Here is a 7,767-nt window from a genome sequence, read left to right as displayed (position 1 = left end):
AGTCCATACAACATCCATCCTGCAGAATAACGCACCATCCGAGAACTCTTACCCTCCTTTCCCAACAAACACACAATTAATTTAATATAATGAATACCTAAGAAAACATGAAGATTCACAATACCCAATCCACCATTCTCAATCAATTTATAGACATGCTCTCTCTTCAACTTCTCCATTCTGCTTCCCCATATAAAAAGAAAAACCATTCTCTCCACTTTCTTCACATTCCTTAGACAAGCCGGATAAAGCGAAAAAACAAATAAGATAATTGGAAAGATTACAGCCTTTATCACAAGGATCTTACCCACAAAGGTCAATTCTCTCAGTCTCCAAAAATTCAACTTCTTTTCAATTTTTTTACCACACTCATCCCAACTTTCATACCCTTTCAAATCATCATTAAACCATATCCCAAGCACTTTGACCGCACCCACCTCATTCTTAACACCCTCCAAACAAACGTTCCTATCACCAAAACATTTAAAGGTACACTTATCCCAATTCACCTTAAAACCAGACGCACCACAAAACAAATCCAAACACAAACTCCCCCTCCTGATTGCTGCCATATTATCATTCACAATCACAACATCATCCATATAACCCAGCACATTAACAAATTTACCCATGCTTCCCGGAATCAATAGTCCTCTCATTACTTTATCCTTTCTTATCATACATAACAAAACCTCTATTACACATACAAATAACATAGGGGACAACGGGCATCCCTGCCTTACCCCCGATTTAATATCAATTTTACCACTCAACCAACCATTCACCAAAACTCTACTCCCAGCCTGCTTATATAAGCATTTAATACAATTCAAAAAACCCATTGGAAACCCCATTTTAACTAAAACAAAAAACATGAAATCATGCGCCACTCTGTCAAATGCTTTCTCAAAGTCAACCATATACAACATACATTTTTGCTTACGACACGCACAATCCCCAATCAAATCGCGAAGTAATATTAAATTATCAGACATGCTTCTTCCAGGCACCGCACACACTTGATCCTCATTAACAACACTCTCAATAACTCTCCTCATTCTACCCGCCAGCACCTTACTAAAAACCTTATAATCCACACACAATAATGAAATTGGCCTCCAATTCGCAAGTTTCCTCTTATCTCCTTTCTTAAAAATCAAAACAACCACACTCTCTTTCATACTGTCACTTAGCTCACCATGGTCCCATATAAACTTGCAAACATCCACAAAATCCTCACCAATCCAATCCCAAGCTTTCGCATACAACTCCACTGGAATCCCATCCACTCCCGGAGTTTTATTCTTCTTACATGCCATAACCATTTTTCTTACTTCGGCATTCGTAATTTCCTCACACAATAATGCGCACTCATCCTCATTAAGTTTACTCTCCATCTGATTCACAACCTCATACATTAATCTTTTATCTATCCACTTCTTGGAAAACAAATTTTTATAATATTCTTCAACCACTCCCATCACCTCACCCCCACTGACACATATCCCATCTTCATTCAAAATCTCCTCCATGTCATTTTTAGCACTACATATTTTTTTAAAGAAGAACCTAGTACATTTCTCGTTCCTCTCCAAAAATTCAACTTTCGATCTATATATAATCTCTTTCCCCTTACGCTCAATAAAAACCTTTTTTTGTTTCCTTGCATCTTCCAGCAAATCACTCACATCAATCCCTAAAGCACGCAACCTTAATAACCATTCATATCTCTTATTCAAATCATTATATGCATTCCTTAACATCCTTGCTTTTTTATAACCCCATCTTTTGAAAAAAACCTTGATCTTTGTTTTAACCCACTCCCACCATAATAACACATTCGCATATTCATTCTTCCTTCTCCTCCACAAACCATATTCACATCTAAAAGCATCCATAATCTTTTCATCCTCCAACAGACTTATATTTAACTTCCATACACCACGACCATGCCTATCAACCACATCCCATGAAATACAACATGATATAAGCCTATGATCAGAAAAGTACACACCCTGCAACATGAAATCACTACCCTTCAACCCATTATTAATAAAAAGAAAATCAATCCTAGAACTAGCATGATCCCTATCTGAAACATAAGTATCTGAAGGTAGACAACCCTTAACCACAGCAGTGTCAGTAAAAGAAAAATCGACCACCATCCGACTCAAACTTTCCCCTGTTACATCCTTTCTCCCCCCATCTATCTCACAATTAAAATCACCTAATAGAATAGTAGGTAATCTCCCAGGTAGAAACAACTTTAATTTATCAAATAATTCCATCCTTTCCTCCTTCCTTACCGAACCATACACATTCACCACCCTCACACTCCACTTTCTATACTTCACAATTGCAATCACACATCTACCCTCCTCCACCACCGTATAACTATCAAAGCTTAAACCCCTATTGCCCAACAAAATCCCCACCCCATCATTCTTATTAGTCAGTGATCCTGACCAAACTGAAGCGCCATCGGTCCAGTCTCTCTTACAAGAGTCATCAGAGATGCCACATTCCTGAAGGCCTATAATATCGGCCCTCTGATTTTTCAGAAAGTCAAAAATAGCTACCCTTCTTATTCTTGATTTAACAGAACGAACGTTCAAGGATACCGCATGAAGGGTAACTTTGGCATCCATACCTTAACTTTCTGATGGACATAATTTCCAATTCCCCATATTTTCCTTAACCTACTCCTTCGGGAGATGGGTAACCTGAAGAGAAGGCAGCTACGCTTCCTCCTTCGAGAAAAGGAGCATCCTCCGGAATTAGAGGCTCTGGGTACGCCCTGCACCTCATGGGGCTTGCCTCCTCCCCACTTAGAGGAGACAGCACTCTCTGCCGCTTTGGAGTAGCTCCTCCCTCATCTTCAGAGCTCCTCACACCTGCCACGGCAAAGTCTCCTTGTCCACCAAACTCCTCCTGTAAGGATACTTCTCCACTCCATATTAGGGGAGTATTTGCATAGGAAGGTTTTACAGCTCCCTCACCGTCTCCCTGGAGACCAGATTCAATATCGGAGACAAAAGCAGCCATCTCCTCGACCACGGAAAGATCCATCTCCTCCTTTTCATCCGACGGAGCTTCCACACTTGCTTCCTCCACCTGAGGCACCGGGTTTGTGACCCCTCCTCCGGTGGGCTCAGCCGGGATACTCCTTACAGGGTCTCTTCTCACCACGTCGGCAAAGGTACGCCTGTCTGACCTTGAGGGGCAGTTCCGGAAAACATGCCCCTCCTTGCCACAAACGTTACAAACGGCTCTGTCTTTACATGACTTAGACAGATGGCCAGTCTTGCCACACCAATTACACCTCAAGATGGTTTCGGTGCATCCATCCTGAGTGTGGCCATACACTTTGCATTTCCTGCAATACATAGGGGCGCCAGAAAAAAAGAGAATACCAGCGTCTCTTCCTATAGCGAAATTCTGAGGGGGGTAACGAATGCCACCTGGACCCCCCAGATCTTCCGCGAAACGAACGAAAAACTTATGTTTTCCGGTCCATAAGCCCTCAGCGTTCAGTATTTTATGCCCATACTTCACATGGGAACAATAATTCCGAAGGAACAGTTCAATATGCTCGGTCTTCACATATGGGTTGAACATTAATACAACCAAATGGATATCATTATTGTATAATATAACAAAGGTCAGACCATCCAAAGCCGGATTGTTCACATTAGCCTGTAGGACAAGGTATAAATTCTGACATGCACCTGTGGAATTCAGAACCAGGGTATACACACCTTTTCTTGGGTCCTGTAAGCAAAAGATGTCTTCTCTGCCGACGTGTAGTATCCGAAAAAGAACTTCGTTCACGAGGTAATCCAAGGTGAATCTTTCCCTCTTGTCTTCATCGATGCAGATGGCAAAGCCATTCTTGACCCGGAGTTCCCGGCCTTCAGCATGTCGGACCTTCATGCCCATGATCGCTCCTTTCAGTAAGCCTATGCCTTCCCCCTATAGCAGCAAGCAGCTTAAGCCATAAAGGCGATGCTGCAGGGCCGAGGGCATGACAGAGCTTCCCTTTAGCAAGAAAGATCTTGCCAAAAGGCCGAGAAGCGATAACCCGCTCGGCCTCGACACCGGGGCCGCTTATCGCCATTGCAGAGCACTTCTCAAGGCAACAGCCTACGGGCCCCAGCCCCAGACAAAGTCCGGGAGGCTTCTTTCTCTGACAAACCAGGGAAAACGTGCGTCCTACGCTCTCGAATCACCAGCATGCTCCTCTTCGTGTTTTTACTATCTGCATAGCTCCGCCCAACACTTTTGGTCAAGCCTTTTCTTGGCACGCAATTCCTGGTGCCAAAAGCGCCAAGCAGAAAAAATGATAAGGAGTGAATGGAGAAGTAGTGAGAGGAAAAATAAAAAATAAATAAATAAAAAATAAGGGCACTGTTGATTGTGATGTCATGGCCCCATTGTTGAGTGTTCCATCAGGGCCCTTGTGATGTCATCCACTGACCTGACCTTACTTGACCTCTGACCTGACAAGCCTCTTGTGACACGTGCAGTGTTCCGTCCATTGGCCAGACAAGGTAGGCCCAGCTGTTGCTGATACATAGGAAGTGCTGGACTACATTTTAGCCTACAAGTCACCCAGTTTAAAAGATCCACCAGAGGGAGACACAGGCAAACAAGCTTTACTTATTTAATAAAGCACTAGGGAAGCAAAATTGGTTACATCAAGCAAACTTGCTACAAAAGGGTCAATTCTAAGGAACAACTCAGCAGACTGCCCAGGTGTGCACAACAGGCCCAAATCAAAACCAAGGTGCGTGGAGTGAGTGGAGGTCCAAAAACTGCATTCAGGGGATATCCAAACACTTCATTCAGGTAATAAGCCAATGAACACAACAATTAAGCCATCAATCTTAATTGGATTTGGACTGTGAGGAGAGGTGACTGAATGGCTGGCTGGGTTGCTTGGTGCTGGAACAAACCCACCCACACACAGGTGATGCAATTAAGAGATTGACAGCAGCAGGCTAGATGCAGCTGCAGGGATGCAGAAAGCAGCACAGCACAGCCCTCACAGAGGAAGGAGAAGCTAAAGTGCAGACTCCTGAGGCAGCAGCAGGGCACAGCAACTTTCCACTCGCTTGCTGGAAGGATCCGTGAAATCCATCACTCAATTTCATTCTGTTTTTTTATACTGGAATCGAAAGGGTGCACCGGTCCTGGGGGTACTGCAATACCAGGTCAAGGCGTGGAGTGGAGAGAGCAAGCTCTTTTTCCATCTCCCTGTTCGGAAAATCCATTTAATATATGGTCCCCAGATAGGGGACGTATCAGATATTAAACTGATAAGAACAGATTTTTGATTGAAACACCTTTATTACAATCAGTCGTCATACATACATACGTTAGTACTGTGTCGCAGCACAGGCCACAAATCAGTACATAATAAATTACACGTATTCGTCTTTGCGAGCAAGGCATTGTTATGTAAAGTACAGGCTACCCTACACTATACATCGCAATGGATGCTACACTAGCATACCTATTCAATCACAAAAACCTCCCAGCAAAGCATTAAGACAGTGATGAGGGGAGAGGAAGTGGGAAGGAGGGGGTAGGGAGGGGGAATCACATGCCCGAAGCTTTATTGAGAGGACAAATACAAACGGGGGGAGAGGGGGGAAGGAGAGGGGTTTATTCCTCTTCTTCTTAGTCAACGTCCGAGATGTTGTAGTCCTGCAACAGACTATGGATAAGTCTGCGGCAGTCCAGGACGGACTTGTTCTCCCTCCTGAGGATGAGCCGGTTCCTAGCAAACCAAATAGCGTCCTTAAAACAGTTCATAAGGCGCCAGGCCTCCTGGATGGCTCCAACAGTATGAATCCCAGGAAATAGTCCGTACAGCACCGAAGTGCATTGCAGGCTGTTCCTGGGCACAGAGTCTTTGAGTTCATGTTCCAGGGCATCCAACAGGCGCTGTGCAAAGGGGCACTCCCAAAACAGGTGATAAGATGTTTCCTCCACGAAAGGGCACCTGGGGCAGTACCTGGTTTTGCACAGATTGCGAGTATGCATGAATGACCGGATGGGCAGTCCGCCCTGAATGGCCATCCATGACAAGTCCTTATGCCCGTTGGTCAACCTGTTTGACGACACATTAGTCCAAACTGTCTCTACGGTGTCGTCCTGGATCCCTGGAATTGACTCCACCACGTCCTTTGCTCTGATGAGCTTGTGGATAGTTTTTGGCTTCCACAAGTCGGGTTTGAGGCCCTCCAGTTGGTGTTCCCTCACAAACCTGACGACGTCCCCATAGAACCAGGGAGCGTGCCAGTTGTAAGGGATGGAGCAGTCCCACTTGTCCCAGCCCATGCCCCTCCAGAGAGGCAGGAGGAAAAAGCGGGACATAGCCTTGCCCGCAGAGCCGTTAGAAGTTCTCAGAGTCCGACGAACGCTGTCACAAACAAAGGCGATCCGCATTAAAGTGGGCAGGTCTGGAATGCCCTTGCTGGGCTCTTTGTACATGATGGCTCGTTTCACTCTGTCCATCTTAGATCCCCAGATGAAGCGAAACACTGTCCTGGTGATGGCTTTGGAAACGGTGGCAAGAGGGGGCCATGCCTGTGCGGTGTATTGGAGCACAGGCAAAACTTCATTTCGCAGGACGAGTGCTTTGCCCTCAATCGTGAGGTGTCTAATGCTCCACAGTCCGATTCTTTGGTTGACTTTGGCCAAGCGCTCTTCCCAAGACTTGAGGGCTGCGCCTTCCTTCCCGAAGCAGACTCCCAGAATTTTGATGAAGCCCGATTTGATGGTAATTGGGAAGGGGGCAGAAGAGGCCAGTTGCCAGTCCCTGAAGAGCATGGCTTCTGACTTGCCGCAGTTGACTTTGGCCCCTGAAGCTTGTCCGAACTCCTCGCAGGTCTGGACGAGTGCAGTCACCGAACGCCGATCAGCGCAGAAGACTGTCACATCATCCATGTACAGCGAGCACTTGACCTCGTAGTGTCCAGGTCCTGGTGCGGTGATCCCTCATATCTCTCTATTCTGCCGGATAGACTCCGCGAAGGATTCTATAACACAAACAAAAAGGAGAGGTGAAAGAGGGCAGCCTTGTCTGACCCCTGAGTGAATCGAGAAGGGGTCAGTCTTCCAGCCGTTCACCAACACCGTGCTGCAAATGTCAAAATACATCAGGTCAACAAAAGAACAGAACCTCCTGCCTAGACCTAGCCTGCGCAGCGCCTTGCCCATAAGCTCATGAGAGACCCGGTGGAATGCCTTCTCCTGGTCCAGGCTGACCAGGGCGGCATGAACACGGCGGTCCTGGATGTAGTGCACCGTGTCTCTCACAAGAGCAAGGCTGTCTGCGATCCTGCGGCCGGGAATGCCGCAGGTCTGGTCCGGGTGGACGATTCCGCCGATGACGACCTTCAGCCGGTTGGCCAGTACCTTGGCGAGGATCTTGTAGTCCACGTTCAGGAGAGAGATGGGACGCCAGTTTTTCAGGTCACATCTCTCCCCCTTCCACTTATACAGGATCGTGATCATTCCTTCCCTCAAGGATGGGGGCATTGTACCCTCCACCACCATCTCCTCATAGAGTTCCAACAGGTCCGGACAGATCAGGTCCCCCAGCGCTACATAGAGCTCCGCTGGGAGGCCGTCACTGCCCGGGGTCCTGCCGGACCTAAAGGATCTAGCGGCAGAGAGCACCTCCCCCACCGTCAGAGGGTCATCCATGGCCTCCGCATCTGCCGGATCAAGATGGTTAGTGATACCTGACAGGAATTT

The 7,767-nt window shown here is 46.5% G+C and overlaps 1 non-coding gene across 1 annotated transcript; it reads right to left on the bottom strand.

The window, feature by feature from the left end:
* Positions 1-5,176: 5,176 nt before the first annotated feature.
* Positions 5,177-5,364, bottom strand: LOC122942726. The gene has a single exon (XR_006390669.1). It is a non-coding gene; the product is annotated as a U2 spliceosomal RNA (small nuclear RNA).
* Between the last annotated feature and the right edge of the window lie 2,403 nt (positions 5,365-7,767).

Source organism: Bufo gargarizans, chromosome 6 (assembly GCF_014858855.1).
Source record: "Bufo gargarizans isolate SCDJY-AF-19 chromosome 6, ASM1485885v1, whole genome shotgun sequence".
Taxonomy (NCBI): domain Eukaryota; kingdom Metazoa; phylum Chordata; class Amphibia; order Anura; family Bufonidae; genus Bufo; species Bufo gargarizans.
Note: the sequence above shows the minus strand (reverse complement) of the source record. Positions and strands in the feature narration are given on the sequence as shown.